This window comes from Malaclemys terrapin, chromosome 2 (assembly GCF_027887155.1).
Source record: "Malaclemys terrapin pileata isolate rMalTer1 chromosome 2, rMalTer1.hap1, whole genome shotgun sequence".
Taxonomy (NCBI): Eukaryota; Metazoa; Chordata; order Testudines; family Emydidae; genus Malaclemys; species Malaclemys terrapin.
This window is the reverse complement of record NC_071506.1, coordinates 251,150,618-251,170,739: the sequence shown is the minus strand read 5'-3', so window position 1 is coordinate 251,170,739 and position 20,122 is coordinate 251,150,618. Positions and strand designations below refer to the sequence as shown.

At 39.3% G+C, this 20,122-nt stretch overlaps 1 protein-coding gene across 2 annotated transcripts in view; it reads left to right on the top strand.

Annotated features, from left to right (window-relative positions):
- The window catches only part of PIP4K2A (phosphatidylinositol-5-phosphate 4-kinase type 2 alpha), a 203,966-nt gene that overhangs the window by 53,975 nt on the left and 129,869 nt on the right, over positions 1 to 20,122 (top strand). The gene's annotated exons all lie outside the window — the stretch shown is intronic.

Here is a 20,122-nt window from a genome sequence, read left to right as displayed (position 1 = left end):
TGTTGTTGCTATCCCTGGTTAAGTGATGGTAACTTTTCAAAGTAAAACTTATTTTTTCATTTATGAATCATTAATACACCTCTACCTTGATATAACGCTGTCCTCAGGAGCCAAAAAATCTTACCGCATTATAGGTGAAACCATGTTATATCGAACTTGCTTTGATCCACCGGAGTGCGCAGCCCCGCCCCCCTGGAGCATTGCTTTACCGCGTTGTATCTGAATTCGTGTTCTATCGGGTCACGTTATATCGGGATAGAGGTGTACGTGGGTTTTTCACAAAGGGTTCTAAAGTCAGACTTTGATGAAGACACTGTGAGCTAAGAGCCTTTAGAACAGTTGGAAAAAAGTTCTAACTGCATAGTTTTTGTTTCTCATTTAAAATATCTAATTCCCATTTGTACTGTATTGCTTTAAAGATTAATTAATTGTACTGGCTATTTCCGCTAAGCGGTAATATATCCCAAGAGTGGCATGACCTGTACAGCTTCGTTCTCTTCTCTCCTGATTCCAACCCTCTGCTGTTGATCCAAGAAGAGTTTGATTATTTCTGCACTTGTAATGTCAGACATAATTCAGCCCATGGTCTTCCACAGTTGTCCTAAGTTCATTTGCGTACTAATTTATTTAATAGCTTGTACAGGAAAGGGCAAGATCAGTGCTGCTTGACTGTTTCTGCACCATCCTCTCCTCTGCATTCCCTTCTCCTCTGCCATCCCTCTGCTGGTGGTCTATAAAGAGTCAGTATTGGGTGCTGGGCCTGAGATTAAAGGTTAATCAGCTAATTGTACCCTCCACCTCTTCTCCCTCGCGCTCCCCCGCAATTTATCATGTATTATTCATTGGCACAATCCCCCTTTCATTTCCGTCACACACAATGCTCTTCATTTATTTACTTCCCTTCTGTACTGCAATTTTGTTAAATTAAAAAAAGGTGTTTTTTTTTTTAAGTATCCAGTATTTGATCCACATTGTTTTAATGGTCTGAAACAGCTACAGAAATAAGTGGTTTTGAATTACAGTTCTCCCACCCAAATGAATCAGAGATCCATAATATTTGGTTATTCTCTCTCACAAACTTTGTTAAAAAACATGCTGGCATGGCTGGAGGTGGCATGGGGGTCAACAGAACTGAGGGGAAAATCTTCCCCACTCCTTCCCACCTTGCCTGGTTAAACATTCCAAAGCAAAAGAAAAACAGTTGAGATGGGCTGGTCTTCCTACAGCAATATTCAGACAAGAATAAGGCTTAGAACATGTTCTTCTCTATGGAAGGTGAAACAGTCTGAGCATTTTCTTATCAAAAAACAAAAATGGCCAACAGTATTTTCACATTTAGTTGCTTCATGTTTGGAAACTGTAGAAAAGGCAAAAATCAATCTATGCAGTTCTAATCTAATAGAGATTTTTAGACTCCCTCACCTCCCTGACAGTCTGTTCATTACTTAAAGATGTCCCTTTCCCCAAGCAGTGGTTTATACTATGTAGACTGTACATTTCTATAAGACTTGGAACACCGGGGAAGTTCCAGAAGACTGCAAGAAAGCTAATGTTCCAATATTTTAAAAGGATAAATGAGATGACTGTGTAATTATAGGCCTATCAGTCTGACATTGATCCCGGGCAAGATAATGGCACAGCTGATACGGGACTCGTTTAATAAAAAATGAAAGGAGAGTAATATAATTAATGAAAATAAACATGGGTTTACGGAAAATAGAACCTGTCAAATTAACTTGATTTTTTTTGAGATTACAAGTTTGGTTGATAAAAGGTATTAGTGTTGATGTAATAGACTTCTCTAAGGTATTTGACTTGGTACTGAATGGTATTTTGATTATAAAGATATAAGATTAATATGGCACACATTAAATGGCTTAAAAGCTGACTAAGGTTTCAAAATGTAATCATAAATGGGGACTCATAATTGAATGGGTGTGTTTCTAGTGTGTGTGTGGGGGGTCCTACTGCAATTCTATCTTGGGCTTATGCTATTTAACATTTTTTATTAATGGCCTGGAAAAAAACATAAAATCAGTTTTCAGATAACCCAAAGATTGGAAGAGGGGTTAATAATGAAGAGAGGAAGGGTCTCTGATACCGAGCAATCTGGATCGCTTGGTAAGCTGGGCTCAAGCAGACAGTGTGTGTTTTTAATATGGGTAAAAGCAAAGTCTTACATCTAGGAACAAAGAATGTAGGCCATACTTACAGGCTGGGGTACTCTACTCTAGAAAGCAGTGACTCTGAAAAAGATCTAGGGGTCGTGGTGGATAATCAGCTGAACATTAGCTCCCAGTGTGACGCTATGGCCAAAAGGGCTGATGCACTCCTTAGATTCCCCTGCTTATGCATACCAAGTAGGATCAGAGAGGTTATTTTACCTCTATATTTGGTACTGGTGTGACCATTGCTGGGATCCTATGTCCGGTTCTGGTGTTCACAGTTCAAGAAGGATATTAACAAATTGGAGGGGGTTCAGAGAAAAGCCACGAGAATGATTAAAGGGTTAGAAAACATGCCTGATAGTGATAGATTCAAGGAGCTCAGCCTGTTTAATTTAACAAAGAGAAGGGATGACTTGATTACAGTCTATAAGTATCTACATGGGAAACAAATATTTAATAATAGACTCATCACTCCAGCAGAAAAAGGTATAACAAAGTCCAATGGCTGAAAGTTGAAGCTAGGCAAATTCAGAATAAAAAGGTGTAAATTTTTAACATTGAGAGTAATTAACTATTGGAATAATTTATCAATGGTCATGGTAGATTCTCCATTACTGACCATTTTAAAATCTGGATTGGATGATATTCTGAAAAATAGTTTTTGGGGAAGTTTTATGGGCTGATGGCCTGTGTATGTAGGAGCTCAGACTAGATGATCACAATGGTCCCTTCTGGCCTTGGAATCTATGAAACGTTAGTTGAGTGTTATTTCAACAGCTCCACCAGCCCATCAAGTTGCATTGCATCAACTGTACTATTCCTGTGTTTTTTGGGAGGAAGGACAACTCAAAGTCTCAGAGGGAAATTTCCTTCCTGTAATGAGGTTCATTGCTTAGTTATAGCACTAAGGGTTGAGTTTCATTAAACAGTCGGTAATAGAAAGACAAAGCAGGGAAAATAAACCTGAAGATTTACTATATTTGTTGCAGTTCTTGGAATAGGGGAAATTAATTCCTACAAGTGTTTTTAAAAAGTCTGTTTAAACAGGCCAGCCACCTTCTGTATGGCTGGCTGACTCCCTTGTGGCCTAGGGTCATGCTACAGGCAGCCTGACTCAGTTTTCACTCTTGTAGTATTGAAATAAAACTTCGTCAGGTTTTTCTTAGTGAAAAATTCCTTTCCTTAAGGGCTGGGTTTATTAATATAAAATAAACTTCAAATAAAACACAGAATCCCAAACAAAGTCCATTCACAGATTTGTCCAAAACAAAGATGTCTCTTCTTCCTTCCAGACCTTCCTGCCCAGGGAGATTTGCAGTCTCTCCCAGGCCTCTCTGCCTGAGCTCAGGGTCATTCCCTGCAGGAGCCTTTCTTCACCCTCTATTGACTCTGCTATACTTCCACAGCTTCCCCCTTCACTGCAGCTGCCTGCTGTTCTTTATAGGGAATTTCCTGATCTTCCCTTATGTGTGCCTTATTCTGTAATCAGGGCTGCTAGCCCCAGCCATTAAAGGGTGAGCCACTCTGTTACAATGCGAAATAGGCTCTTCGGAGTTATCATTTCTTATTTTTATTGGAATTTAGCTTATCCGAATTTATTGGGTGAAATAGGGTCAAATGACATACGGAACTCTTATTTTTTTCCATTGCTTCTCCCAGTAGTGTTTCAAGTTTTTTTTTTCTAGTTGGTGGACATGGACACAAGACAATGTGTTTTTGGTATGATGCATTATCTTTTGTAAAGTTAAATTTGAAACCATTGTGAAAACAAATGATAAAACTTGGTATTTGTCCTAGCATGTTTTTAAAATTTTCAATCGTGAATATGTAGTGGTAGTACTCTGTAGTTCTCTAAATCCGTATAGAGGCTCTGTGAAAGTTAGGGACAGGGAGGATTGTTGCCTTTAAAAGTTGTGTACTCTCCCACAGTCCTTTAGAATGGCAAATGAGGATTGGTATCTTCTCCAGTAATTCTGAGCAGGAAGTAAGAGTGGTCTTGAATTCTTGCAATTCAAGCTAAACCTTTGCTGGCCTCCAAACAGTTCAGTGGTATTTGTAACAAATCCATGTTACTATGAAAACAAAAGCTTATTGGATGAATACAAGAATATTAAGTGAAATTTAAAATGAGCTTGTTAGGGTCATTATAAGGTCTTGTATGCTGATATGGGAACAGATGCTGTATTTAAAAGGACATCTGTTTTGGGATTTTGTTTTGCTAAAAGCATATAAACATCACTAGTGAAATGATATCTCCTGTCCCCTCAGTTTATTCTGGTTTTACCTTCCATTGACTGCATCAGGAGTAGAAATGTGTAATCTTTAGGTCAGAGTGCTGGGTGCATTTCTTCCTTGTTTAAGGATGCCTTGGTATGAGCATGGGGTGTGATGAGACTTGATCACCTATGCTGGTAAAGAATAAGGTCATCTCCAAGTATGTTCTGCCCACACTGAGCTGGTTCCCAGACACTGAAGCCTGTTTGAGAATTCAGTATTCTCAGTATTCAGTGTGACGTGCTGGGTGTTTTCCCCATGTTCATCCTTGTAAAATGATTGTGTGGTATTCAGTGCAAAGTTTGTCATGTTGGGTGTCTTCGGAAGGCTCATGTTGCACTGAGCATTGTTGTTACAGTAATGTTATAGTAATATTATAGGTTATAATTTCATGTATGTAGTTATGAGGCTGAAAATGTATCCTCGTGGCTTAAAATAAGCCCAGGCAAAAACTCTCCAAGAGTAGAGAGGCAGTTCACACCTCATCAGGGCGGGTATGGGACAAACCTTAACCTAGCCTTACAGGAACAAAGGACACTGGCCTAGGCAGCAACAAAACAATCTGTTCGAGTGAGTCACCCCCCTTCCTTTGGTCAGTAAGGGACTGCGATGAGGTAATGCTCACCTGACTCTGAAGGGGGGGGGGGGGGGGGAAGAAGCCAAGAGGGAAGAAAGAACATGATAAAAGGGAGAGGCATTTGCCATGTGCGCGCGTGTGCGCGCTCTCTCTCTCTCTCTCTCTCTCTCTCTCCCACCTACATCTACTGACACCACACCAAGCGACTGAAGCGCTGATCAAAGGGGAGAGTCTGGCTGAAGAGCAATCAGCCAGCCTGTGGTGAGAAGCATCTGAGTTTGTAAGGGTATTGAAAGTGTTAAAATCAGCTTAGATTGCATTTTGCTTTAATTTCATTTGACCAAATCTGACTTGTTATGCTTTGACTTATAATCACTTAATTTATCTTTGTAGTTAATAAATCTGTTTGTTTGTTCTACCGGAAGCAGTGTGTTTTGGTTTGAACTGTGTCAGAGACTCCCCTTGGAATAACAAGCCTGGTACATATCAATTTCTTTGTTAAATTGACAAAGTCATATAAGTTTGCAGCGTCCAGCGGGCATAACTGGACATTGCAAGATGGAGGTTCCTAGGGTTGTGTCTGGGACTGGAGATATTGGCTAGTGTCATTTGTTTGCAAGTACCTGGGAGCAGCTTACATGCCACAGGCTGTGCGTGAACAGCCCAGGAGTGGGGGTTCTCACAGCAGAGCAGGGTAAGACTGGCTCCCAGAGTCAAGGATTGGAGTGATCTAGCAGATCACTGGTCCAGATAACACCAGAGGGGAACGTTACAATGTGAAGTTTCTTGTTTTATATCGCTGTCTCAGGACTCTATCGGAACTAGCCTATTTGCTTTGAATTGATGTACATAATATCTCAGAGCCTGCTGGGACATTTTCCAGTCTAAAAATATCCTTGTACAGCAGCTTTTTAGTTTTTCCTAATTTATAAAGTTTTCAGGAAGGCTTAATGTTATAATTAAATTACTAGGTTTCCAACTAACACTGGGTGGTTTTTCAAGAATTTTCCAGGAAAGTGGTGGATAGATAAGAGAATTTGCAATTCATATAGTGCTCAGATATATATTGTCTTAAAATATATAACTTCTTTTGATGCACTTTAACACAATAAACTGTTTGTATATTAACATTATAATTTCCACCTAATACTATGAGTGCTTCACAGTTATATTTCAGACTGCACACAGGGAATATGTGATGCCTTTTGAAGAATTTTTTTTTCGTTTAATTTCAAAATGAATTTGGGGAAAAATAACAAAATATATTACCTTCGTGGTGAGAGGCAAAGCAAAAATCAAAAATTGAGTAAAGTCTAGGTATAAGTATTGAATGCCCCTGCTGAGCAGGTTTGTGGGGAGGCATTTCACGCAAAAATTCATTAACTATTGTTTTTATTTATTTGTTAAGGGAAAATCCTCTTGGTACTTCCTGGTTCACAGAAAGCATCCAAAAATGTAATTTCATTAAGTCAAAAGTATCTGCTACTGATCGTGTTCAGTTTTCATATAAAATTGTCAGGTCTTGTAAGAGGAATGGAGTTCACGGTAAGTGCATGAAATACCACTTGTGCATTTGGGGCCTTATATTAGAATAGTATCTGCACTTGCAGCCCCTTGCACCTTTGGGGGAGCCCCACTGACTTCAAGGTAAGATGCTGTCTACCTGGATCCATTTGCAGGCTCAGGGCCTTAGGTAGCTTGGATCAAGTTTTAGGCTTGGCAGCTTATGTAGCTATGGTGTGGACTGATTGCTTGTTTGAATATTAGAAGTAAGCTACTGTGAATGCCCTCTGTCTTTTCCTCCCACTTAAGCTTCCAGAATTTGCTTGTTCAGCTTATAGGAACACCATCCATTTGAATAATGCTTCTTTCTGAACTTTTTTTTTATCTACTGCTCTTGCAAGGAACACCTAAGATTACAACAACTATAAAAAGAGGGAAGGAAAAATAATGTTCCTTTCAGTTTAATTTGACAGTTCTTGATGTATTATTAGGTTCACTGTTTTACCTGTTTAGTCAGTCAGTTTCCCTTTTGCGAGTGTGGATCTTTCTTACAGCAACACAGAAGAGAAACCATTTTAAAAATTAGGAAAATGTGTGCAGCCACAAAGATTGGTGCAGGTACTTGGGCAGGCATAATATCCAAAATAGCTTTTTAATTCTCTTCTACAATTGATATTTCAAGTTGTTAGTATCCCTCTGACTGCTTGTTTTTCTAGATTTCACCTGGCTACCGTCCCTCTTACCTTGGAATATTAGAGTAGTTCTCTCACTCTCCTTTCATCTTTATCTTTGTGATACTTGGCTTCCTTTTCTGTTGCCTATCTCAGTTGGAATTACCAGTTAGAGAGATACCATAACTCAGCCTGGGCCTCATTCTCTTGGATGAAGGGAAGATAAACTGATTCTCCTCTCAGTTATGCTGATTTCACACTGATGCAGCGCCACAGACATCAGTGCAGTTATTCATGATTCTCAACATCATAAGTGGGAGAACAACCAGGTACGGCATGTTAGCATTGTTATACAGCCTCTGTTCTTCTGGTCCACTCCAATATTCTGTAATTCCTTTCATAATATGATGCTACATTCCACCTATATTGAAAGAATTCCTATTTTTAAAGAGCTTTAAAAACCTCTTTTGAGCTAATCTTATTTTTCATATTTCCATGGTGAAATGCTAAACGAAAGACATACTCTATTTATAGAAAATTTATTTCTGTCCATTGCTTATTTAGATATATTGTTACAAAGATTGCGCTATTGTATAGCTGATATTTAAAACGCTTTCCTCCATCACCTCTCCAAGGTGGATGCCTATCTATTTTGGTTCTGGTACCCATGAGCCTTAATTACTTTAAATTAAACATTTTCTTATAGTGTCCTCGAGCCAATAAAAAAAACTTTAAAGAAAATCATATAAAGGATTGTTTATTTTTTGATAAAAGTCCTAATGAAATCACATGCTTGAACTTGTAACTTCTGTCCTTTGCTGGGAATTCCTGACTTTAGAGTTTCAGATAGATATGTTCTTTTTATACCTCTTACGTGCTACTGAAAGTTTTTCTTAAAATTCAACATAGAAATCAACTTTTATTCCATACATCACAAAGAGAAAAGTCAGTTCCTACAGACAAAGGTATTTACTTTTTTATTTTTCTACTATACTATATATAAAACAATTCTAACTTGCTTTGTCTTCATCAGAATATTTGTTGGAGTCTGTGTGGAGGAAAGATTACCCACAAAAATTGTTCTGATATTTTGTTTAATTTGTTTCTCTTTTTCTCTCTCTCTGTCTTGATTAGACATGGCATGTGGTGTTTTATTAGAACATCAAAAAATATCTGAGAAGGAAACCCTGACATACCTTAAAAGATGCACTGTAAGGGCTGGTTTCCTGATTTCTCAGGTATCCTTGTGGAATTTAAGAATTTTTCCTCTGACTACAGATTTCCTCACATTTTTCCTCATACTATTCAGACTGTGATCCTGCTTATTTGCTCAATATCCAAGACAATTTTTGCAACACAGCTACGTCCAAAGCTTGGGGCAGGGGTAAATTTTGGAGTGGTTTCTCAGCATGTAATATTTACTTCAGTTGGTGCTCTTTGCTAAAGTTGACACCTGTGGGGCCCAAAGTGGAAACTAAGTTTCATTCACAACTTATGAATGACGTCTTATTCTCTCTCTTAGGGCCGCTCTTCTCTTTCCCAAGAGTAAATTCAATTCAGAATCAGACTTACTTGTTCATGTTACTCTATAAATATTCTTTGGATTCCCCTCACCAACACTCACTCACAAATATATATTAGCTAAGAAACTGGTTTCCACAGAGATTTTCTTCTAGTGTGTTTGTGTGTGTGTTTTTTGGTGTAGCGGAATGCTAGTTATTTTTTTCAACAACTTTCTCTTCCTGCCAGTGCTTCCCCACCTCAGTCTCTTTTCGGTGTTTTCTCGCATATGTAGCAGCAAACTATATGCTGTTAGCCTAGTGAGCTTCGCTTTCTTGCATAGGAGTTGATATGAGGCACATCAAGTTTCTCTGATGAGGAGGTGCTGAATGTACCCTCGGTTCAAAGTAGTAGTCTCGTCACACCGCTACTTTCTCATTGCAAGTAAACTTGTTTTCATCTAGACACACAGTGGTAGAAATAAACAAAGTTTGGCTCCTTATAAAATGGCATCATTCTTTATTTTTCAGTAGCTCAGCTTTCTTCTCTAGTAAATTCTTGCATCAGCTCTCACTTGTGTTAATCCAGGTGTTGACTAGGTTCTGGGATTAACTGCACTCCTAAGGCTGCTTATACTCAAAATACCCAGAGGAACCTATGAGAGGGGAAAAACAAGTTTGTTAGCATATGAATTAAAAAAATTCCCCCTTAAGCATTCATAGATTCATAATTGTTTAAGGCCAAAAGGGAATAGTTTGATCTTCTAGTCTCATCTCCTGCACAACTCTGGTGATAAGACTTCCCTGAATTAATTACTGCTTGAAGTGCAATTTCTATGCTTGAACTAGAGCATATACCTTTAAAAACAAAACAAAAACAAAAAACCAAACTTGTTTTAAAAATTGTCAGTGATGGAAAATCCATCACAACCTTGGTAAATTGTTCCAATGATTGATTAGCCTCATGGTTAAAAAGGTACCTACTTTTAGTCTGACTTTGTCTACTTTCAGCTTCCAGGTATTAGTTTTTGTTATACCATTTTCTGCACTCAAAAACAAATCAATGTAAAACTTTACTGCCTATAAGTCCACTCAATCCTACTTCTTGTTCGGCCAGTTGCTAAGACAAACAAGTTTGTTTACCTTTACGGGAAATACTGCTGACTGCTTCTTATATACAATGTCACCTGAAAGTCAACAGGCGTTCGCAAGACACTTTTGTAGCCGGCATTGCAAGGTATTTACGTGCCAGATTCGCTAAAGATTCATGTGTTCCTCCATGCTTCAACCACTGTTCCAGAAGACATGCATCCATGCTAGTGACAGGTTCTGCTTGATAACAATCCAAAGCAGAGCGGACCGACGCATGTTCATTTTCATCATCTGAGTCAGATGCCATCAGCAGAAGGTTGATTTTCTTTTTTGGTGGTTCGGGTTCTGTAGTTTCCGCATCAGAGTGTTGCTCTTTTCAGATAACTGAAAGCATTCTCCATACCTCGTCCCTCTCAGATTTTGGAAGGCATTTCAGATTCACATTCTTTGCGTTTTGTCAAATCTGCTGTGAAAGTGTTCTTAAAATGAACATGTTCTGGGTCATCATCCGAGACTGCTATAACATGAAATATATGGCAGAATGAGGGTAAAACAGAACACGAGACATACAGTTCTCCCCCAAGGAGTTCAGTCACAAATGTAATTAACGCATTATTTTTTATCGAGCATCATCAGCATGGAAGCATGTCCTCTAGAATGGTGAGTGAAGCATGAAGGGACATACGAATGTTTAGAATATCTGGCACATAGATACTTTGCAACACCGGCTACAAAAGTGCCTGTTTTGAGCCGGACGATAGCACACCAGCCACGTCCCCAGATCTTTCCCCTTGTTTCTTGAATGACTTCTTCCCTAAGCCTCACGCTAATGTCCGAGAACAGAGGCTCCACTCGCTGGATGTTGGGTGGGTGCTAGCTTTTTACATTGAAGTGGTGGTTCATGGCGGTTGTAGACCGGCTAAAAGGCCTACCAGTCTCGTCTCAGAGGATCTTATCGTGGATCACGTTCTGTATCCGGACATGCTACAAGCTGGCCAACATTCCAGCCCCAGCCCTCACAGCACACTCCACAAGGGCGCAGGCTTCTTTGGTGGTGTTCCTGACAAGGGTTCCAATACAAGAGGTCTGCAGGGCGGCAATATGGTCCTCGATACACATGTTCACTTCTCATTATGCCATCATCGAACACACCAGAGATGATGCAGCATTCGGCAGAGCTGTGCTCCAGTCAACGATTCCATAACTCCGACCCCACCGCCTAGATAGGGCTTGGGAGTCACCTAATTGGAATTGATCGATCTGAGCAATCACTTGAAGACAAAAAGGTTACTCACCACCTTGTAACTGTTCTTCGAGATATGTTGCTTATATCCATTCCAGTAATACTCCTCTGTCGGAGTAGCTGGCAAGAAGGAACTGGGGTCGACAAGGTCCTATATTCATGAAGGCGCCACTCCAGGGACTCCACAGCCAACCCAACGGGAGCTGCTAAGGGAAAACTTTCTGACTGGGCACATGGCACACGCACAGCTAATTTGAATCGATATGAGCAACACATCTCGAAGAACAACAGTTAAAGAAGGTGAGGAACTGTTTTTTATGCAGGAGAGATCTGTTCCCTCAGATGAATTCAAGGCATGTAAAAATAAATCTACACCATTGAAGCAATGAATTTAGTACGTTCTGGATATTATTACTACTCTTGTCATTGCACCAAATCTGCAATATACTTTTAAAATGTTAACATAAAACTAATCTTTTAAAGGTAAATTGGATTTGTGTTTCTAAGTCTCTAGTTTTATGGAATTATTGTATTCAGATAGTAATTCATGTGTTTAAAATATTCCTTTTAAAATATTCCCCTTTTGAAGGTGACCTGAGAAGAAAATTTAATACCAGCAATTTTAGAAATCTGTGCTGCAAGCTCTCAGGTAACCAGGATATGAGGAGAATTTTGATATCTTTCAGTTAAAACATCAATTTGTAATTTTTTTTAAAGCCTGCTGAGTTCGGACTTTTCATTTCTTCCAGGGCACTGGTTAGATCAGAGTTCAAAGTCTTAAACTTGCTGAAAAAGTCTCATGAATGGAAGACAGGGATTATTGTGATGGTGTTAGTTTTAACAGTGTGTTCTTTTTTCCCCCTTTTTTTTGGCAGTCTCACAAACTTAATTTATAGAGTTGAGTGCAATTTTCAAACTACGGGATATGAAAGAAAAAGAAACTGAGCAGCAGTATTTTTATTTTAACAAACACAATTGTCAGGGTCTTCTTTTAGTGAGAGTTCTCTTCCAAAGAAGTAGTTTGTCTTAATATAACAAAATTCATACTTTAATGTTAAGTTCATCCTGTTTTCTGTCTCCAGCATTAATAGGTTCTTTTTCAGGCTGTCAGTCCTGTGACCCATATCTTTATGGGAAAACAAGATTATGGGCTTACATGGTAAAACTAGTCAACTATAAATTCATCATTTAATGTAGACTTATTTACAGAAGTCTTTGCCTTATAAAGCTGCTATGGATTTCTATCCTGACTGCAATTGACAGTTTACTTAGAAAATAATCTTAACAGCAGTTAATACTTTTTTAACAGGAGACTTATTTTATCAAAATTTTCAAATAATGGCCAATGATTTTGGGTACCTCCATCTTTAGGTGCCGAATCTGAGAAACCTTGGGCCTCGTTCTCAGATGAGCTGAGCTAGTGGAAGCTGCAGATTCAGTAACTCTGAAAATCAGGTCCAGTGTGTCATCAGTTGGGTACCCAAAATCACTGGCAACTACTGAAACATTGGGTTCAGACAGTTCTACACTACAAATTTTTGCTGCCATAGTTATGTTAGTCAGAAATGTGATGAGCTGTGATCCCTGACTGACATAATTATACCAGCAAAAGCCACTAGTGTAGACACAGTTAGTTATATGAGCAAAAATGGTTTTTGCCAGAATAGCTTGTTCTGGAATAAGGGGTTGGGGGCTGGAATAAGCTATGCCAGTTAAAGCGTAGTTTTGCCATCATAACAGTGGCCCCACTGGGAGTACTTTGCTCATGTGGTATACCAGTATAGCTCTACCGGCAAAGCCTTCCAAATGCAGAACTGGCCTTAATATCTAGATAAAAGTAAAATAGTCACATCAGTATGACTTGCAATAAAATTTAATTTCCGCATTGCAAAACTAGACAAAGCAGTATTTAATAACTGAATACTATGGTTTGTTTTCACATGTGCTAAACATAGCACAAGAGAATTCTCTTCAAGTACCTAATCTTGCAAAGTACTGAGTGCCTTCAACTCGCATTGATATCAGGGGGAGTTGAGGATGCTCAGCATCTTGGAGGAGGAGGAGGTTAGCATCTCACAGGATCAGGTCTCAAGTGACTGATGTAGAATAGTCCTCAGTATGAGGCTGTATAGAAATGGTTTGGGGGGAGTCATGGGTGTGAATTATAAGCTTCTTGCAGCAGAGATGCTCTTACTCTTGTCTGTACAGTGCCTGTCGGAGTGGGAACTCCTATCTGTTTGGGGCCTGTAGGTGCTATTGTAGTACAAAAGATTAATAATAAAAATTACACCATACTACGGAGTAAAAACAAAAACATGGTCTTGATGGACTTGGTTAATTGCCCATTGAAGTGAATGGGAAACTTAAGTGGGGGATGGAGCAGGCTAATTCCCATATTTCCCTGTTCAGTCTACCTTCTCTACAATGGGGAAAGAAATGAAAATGAATACATGTAAAATAATAACTTGCAAAGAAAAGAATAATCTTCACTTTCTCTTTAACTTTCTCCCACTCCAAACCCAAAATGTTGTTCATTTATATAGCGCTATAAAGGTAGGTAGCACTTTACAGAACAAAAGGATTCAACCCTTGCTTTGAAAACCTTATAGTCTAAGTTTAGACAGAGCATGAAAAACAATAATTGACAAAATGTGGGGGAGTTAGGAAAAGTAAGGATAAAATAATAAAAAAATGTGTAGTAATTATGTACACATCGTGAAGGCTATGTGATTCTTTGATAATGTATGTAATTATGATTGCACTTTTGTCTGTCTCCACAGCAGAGAGTTGAGGTAAAGGAAGATAATATCAAGCATTTTTATTGGTTTATTTCATTAGTTGAACTGTTAAGTTGCAGTCCATAATTATACTAGGGACACACGATATACAGATTGCTCTGTAATTTTGAAAGGGAGAAAAAAAGAAAATCTGAATTGAATTTCCCCTGCAATATAGGTTGTTTCATAATCAAGTCCAAAATTGAACGAGATGAACAACTTCTATTCATAAAATGCAAATTCAAATATCAGTAGTATTGATGAGATTCATAAAATAACATCAAGAAAACAAACCGGTTATAAACAACTATTACAAGTTCTATTCCAGGATGTTAGTATTTTGGATTCATCTGAGTGGAGATCGTCATGCAAACAAGGGTGACATGGTTCAAAATATGGACAGTCAGCTAAATATAAAAGAAACATTGTTGAGAAATTACTTTTTGTCTTTATTCTTCACATACTCTCAAAATGCAATCCATCCTGTGATATAATGAAGATTGTTGTTGTCTCTGCATCTGTGATAAATGAAGGGAGCAAAGGTAGCTCCCTTTTATGGACAGCCAGCCAGTTAGCTATAAAATCCCTGTTAGTAGCTGTTCTCTACTTGCTTTACCTGTAAAGGGTTAAGAAGTCCTTAGGTAAAAGAAAGGGAGTGGGCACCTGACCAAAAGAGCCCATGAGAAAGCTAGAATCTTTTAAAATTGGGGAAAAAACTTCCCCTTTGTCTGTTATTTTCCCAGAGAGCAGAGAGGACTGGAACTATGCGTAAAAAGCTTTGGACCAGGTATGAAAAATCATCAGATCATACCTAGAAACTACTCATTTGAAACCCCAGATATGTAAGTAGATCAGGAAATGTCTAGGAAGACGTGATTAGATTTCTCTTTTATTTCTTTATGGCTTGTGCACTCCTCTTTGCTAACCCCAGGTGCTTTTGTTTTGCTTGTAACCTTTAAGCTGGACCTCAAGAGAGCTATCTTGATGCTTAATCCTTATAATTGTTTTTTTTAAATCTAGCAAAAAGCCTAAGTTCCAAATGTATTTTCTTTCTTTTTGTTTTTAATAAAATTTTCCTTTTTTAAGAACAGGATTGGATTTTTGTGTCCTAGGAGGTTTGTGCATATGTTGTTTAATTAGCTGGTGGCAACAGCGGATTTCCTTTGTTTTCTTTCTCAGCTCTTCCCCGGTGTGTGTGTGTGTGTGTGTGTGTGTGTGAGAGAGAGAGAGGGCTTGAGGGTACCCCACAGGAAGGAAATTCCCAAGTGCGCCTTCCTGGGTTCTCAAAGGTGTTTTTGCAGCTGGGTAGTGGCAGCATCTACCCATCCAAAGTCCGAGAAAAGCTGTACCCTTGGGAATTTAATACAAGCCTGGAGTGGCCAGTATTAATTTTTAGAATCCTTGTGGGACCCCATCTTCTGCACTCAAAGTGCCAGTGGGGAAGCAGCCTTGACAGCATCTGTATATTTCCCCCCACAAGGCTAAACCTTGCTGTTAGGCCATTATTGCATAATTGGAAGGGTTGTGACTTTTAATTTTCTAGCCAATATAATTTTGGTTGCTATTATGAGATGGAGCATATGTGCGAAAATGCTAAACAAAAACAAACCGGATTTAACAGAAGGGTGATACCAATGAGCTCATCTTTGTCTATCCCTGGAAATTGTTAAACTATTTGTCAATATCAGTAAAGATGTGCCAGCATACCCCTCTTCCAGCATTGTTTTCATTAGTGGCAGGTTGATGGCATGTAATTTAGTAGATGCATTCATAGGCAGCGGGTAGAAGAGGCCTGGGGAAGCTAAGCCCCCCCCAAACAGCTGGTCCACCGCCTTTGGAGCATACTGCCACCAAAAGAGTGGGCGCCCCAACTGAGGTTCCACCCACGCTCCGCCCTGAGGCCCCACTCCTGCTCATCCTGTTCCCCCGAGGCACAACTTCTTCCCGTCCCCACTCTGCCAGTATGGGGGTGAAGAGGTGTGCGTGTGTGGTGAGCAGCTGGCGGGTGGGTGGGGAGGTGGGGGAGGGGGTGAAATGGTGCGGGGAGGGGGCGAAGAGGCATGAGTGCCGGGTTGGGGTGGCTGGAGGAGGAGGAGGGTGAAGAGGCGCCGGGGGGAGCGAAAGAGGGGGCCACAGAGGCGCACGCGATGGGGAGGGGACTGAGTGGGGCTGGGGTGGAGCATGGGCAGGGCTTCGGGGGGAGGAAGCTGAGTGGGGGCAGACCTGGTGGTGGGGCTACGGTCTGGAGGAGTCACGTGCTGCCCATGGGTGCATTAAAAGATGTTAACTTGAGTTTTTTCCACACTGAGTTAAAGAAAAGGTTTTAAAACATTTTTATGATTTCAGCATTTAAGGTTCTGAAAATCTTAATATTCAGTTCTGGTTGTCATTTTAAAGAAGGACTTGTTTAGTGTGAAATGTATCTTTATGTGCAAGTGTCTGTTTTAGATATAAACCCTTTGTTTTTTGCTTGATCAAGTATATGAAGCTCAGTAGGTGTTATGGCTCTAACGGGTAAATTTATCTGAGACACATGCCAGATCATCAGCCTCTGGCAATACAAACTCTGCCTTCCAGGCTTCTGCAGGCCTTGCTCTCTCTGTACAGGTTAGCGAAAGGCACACACCAACCCTGAGTCCTCAGAAAGTTCCCTGTAGTGTCTTGCCCCATATCCACTGAACACTCAGAATTTTCAGGTCTGCTGTTCCCAAAGGAACAATGCACACCAGCTTGTAAGAGTCAGCTCAGGACCACCACTTTTCGTAACACCAGAACTTTGATAATAAACATTCTTGTTTTCATTATAAATATATCTAAGAACAGCGATTCAAGTGATAGTGAGTAAGAATATTGGAAACAAATGGTTTCATATAAAGCAAAATCATAGAATGCTTTCTATAAACTAAACTTAACTAACAAGTTATCTTCCTGTCTGAAGAAGCTTATCTCACCTGAAGTTCTCTCTGATTTTTTTTTTAACCAAGCCTGGTTGAGACCCCTGCTGCTTCTTCCTGTGACTTTTCTCTCTTTGAAGTTTTCACAATCCTTCATTAGCGTTCAGTTCAGACTGATGAGAGGAGACCCATTGTCCACTATATAATAATTAATTTACATGTAAACAGCCAGCTAGATGAATATTTCTTGTCTGACAGAACCTGTTTTTCACCTTAGCTGGTAACCAGTGCCTAAACAGACTGCACATATTTCACAAGGATCGCTTTTATTTGAGATTTCACATGACATTTTCTAGCTAACTAGAATGTACATACCAGACTCAGGAGATTCCTGTAACCCCTGGGCACTTCCTTGCTAATTGGCATGAAGAGATTCTTGCGTCACAGGGTTATTAAAGTTGAATATGCCAAAAACATGACCAACTGTGCTGATTCAATGATTCTGAGGAGATGAGGAATACAAATATACTGGAATTATTAGATTAGAAGCCAATTATAAAAGCCCAGTAATAAATCCTGAAGTTGACATGGCTAGCAAAAGCCCTCCTTTTGCTCTTAAGACTGCACAGTGTTTTTGGTGTCATTTGGGGAATGCTTACCCATAGAAATGAAAACAAATTCTTAAGTTCCTTGGAGAAAATAAATTACGTTCGTAGTAGCTAAATAGAGAAAACTAGGGAGCATGACCATTTTGGCTAAATGAACTTTATCTGCCCCGTTGGCTGATGGAGGTCTTTCTGCTCTTGCGGACCTCAACTGTGGTATGTATGAAGGCTTTTTAGTTTGTTTTCTAGAAGTAGGAGGGGCATTATGTTAATGTCCAATCATACATGAGTGTTCAGAAGAGCACAAGATCTGTGAGCAATATCATATCAGAGGATTTAGTTGAGAAATGTTTTCACTTGTTCACTTTATTTGTATGTATATCTGTATCTTTCACGTTATATGGAATAAACTTGTAAGGAAAGGCAATCCAAGTATCAACCAGTTTGGCTGTGCAGATACAGATTTGCAGCCTACTATAACAACAAAAGGAGTAATGCAGACATTAAATTCAAAAGATTTGAGACAGTTTCTTTACCCTGAACCAAAAATGACTTATGTTGGGACATTAAAAAAAATTAATCATACACTCAACTTTTTTCATAGACTCAATATAGATTTGAATATGTAATCCTTTGGATAACATGAATGGTTTCCATAAATTCTGTGACTCAAAAAGACTGAGAAAGTTGTTGACTTAGATTCATTCTCTATTTCATTCCAATCAAATCTTAAGTCCAGAGACTCTTGTTTCTCTAGGCTGTGGAGCTTTTATATTCCACTTCCTTTCTAAGAATATTCTGTATCATTGAATTTGAATTACTCTAGAGTCCTTCCTCAGGACTATCTACAGCTGATACAGACCCCATTAAATTTCCTAAAACAGATCCAGTTTTAAATAAATGTATAATAGTTCTGGAGCTAACTGAAAATTCAGTCAAAAGTTGCAAAAAATCATATGTAAGACTTGAAAATTTTACCAGAAATCTACTAAACAGTGGATGAAGTTTACTGGCCTTAAGAAGATGCAAGAGATAAGGCCGCCCACCCACCCTAATTAGGCCTGGTCCACACTAACCCCCCACTTCGAACTACGGTACGCAAATTCAGCTACATTAATAACGTAGCTGAATTCGAAGTACCTTAGTTCGAACTTACCGCGGGTCCAGACGCGGCAGACAGGCTCCCCCGTCGATGCCGCGTACTCCTCTCGCTGAGCTGGAGTACCGGCGTCGACGGCGAGCACTTCCGGGATCGATCCCAGAAGATTGATTGCTTACCGCCGGACCTGGAGGTAAGTGTAGACCTACCCTTATTGAGGTAAAGATGGCCATCACGTCTCTTCACCTGCCTAACAGTGCTCTTCTCTGCCGCCTAATAGCATAGGGGGGTAATACTTTACTTGAGAGCAGCTTGATTTCGTTGCCATTGGTAACTGTAGAAGACAATAGCCATCTTTACTAAGGGCTGCCTGTGGCCTCAATCCCATTGAGAAATGTGTGGTGAGGCCATTTTTTTTTTTTCATGAGTTTCTCTGAAAGGGAGTTTTATGTTCTAGTTTTGCTGAAGGATAAACTTAGTTATGAAAAATAATAAAAAAATATTATGAATTCAAACATTGTTTTCCAAAAATTACTTGTTGCACCAAATGTCAGAGAGTGCAGCAGTGGGAAAATGTAGTGTGTGAGAAGGGGAATGTGGATGGCATGGGAGAGTACATGTTCTGGCTGCTTTCTGCGGCTATGGTTATCCAAACCAATGCTAAAGCCCAATCTGTCTGAACTAGCCCGTGCAACAAGCAATCAGTGAACTGGTGAATCTGTCCCTAAAAGTTAAAATTAAAAAAAAAAAAATGCAATTCAGGTTCATACTACCTCCCTTCAAATCATTTAAAACATGGTAGCCTTCAATTTGGGGTTCTTGTCTAGAGTTAATGTATGATTTAAAAAAAAAATATTGAAAATTTAGGAATTTCCAAGACCCAAACTGTAAAGATGACATTAAGGCTGAAAGTATGTATCAGCGAGTTAGGGTTTAAAAAAAGAAGATTGTAATTATCCCTTTAAAAAAAAAAAAGTATATATCCGGTTATGATAATCTATGGAAATACACTTGCATCTCATCACTTCAGGGTAGAATTAAGGATGACTAATTAATTGAGAGAACTGGGTAAACTGCATTCTTGGACCATTTTTGTAAATACTACTACCTGATGGGAGAAAAATGAAGGATGGTTAGTTGTTGCAGAGACTAATTCTGCTGTTCAGGATAATGTGATTTGTCAGTTGAAAAGCAGAAATGAGGCAACTAAATAAAAAGAGGCATCTGTCCAAATACAAAGACATCAAAGCGTATTCATAAGGAACATGATTTTTGCCTGAGTTTGAAGTAATTGAAAGCTGCAGTTGCTAGCATAGTGGGAAGTACTGTGGCAGATAGTAAGCTTGTAACAACAGTAGAACCTTGCTAATTCAGAATTCCTTATCTATAAATCCAATAATTCTTCTCAAACTACAGTGGCTGTACCCCATTTATTTACAAGGACATGTTCATAATGCACCATTACTTTTACAAAATATGTTACAGTAGATTAATGCAACATACCTTCTGTATGCTACAGTGGTTATAACAGAGCTCTAGGAATCAAGGTTCTATTTTCAGTTCTGTCACTGACTTGTGACTGTAAGCAAATTACTAAGGCCTGGTCTACACTAGTTAGATCGACATAAGGCAGCTTACTTCAATCTAACTCTGTAGGTGTCTACACTACAATGGTGCTCCCGCCGATGTAAGTCGACCACTACCTCAACCTAATAACTCC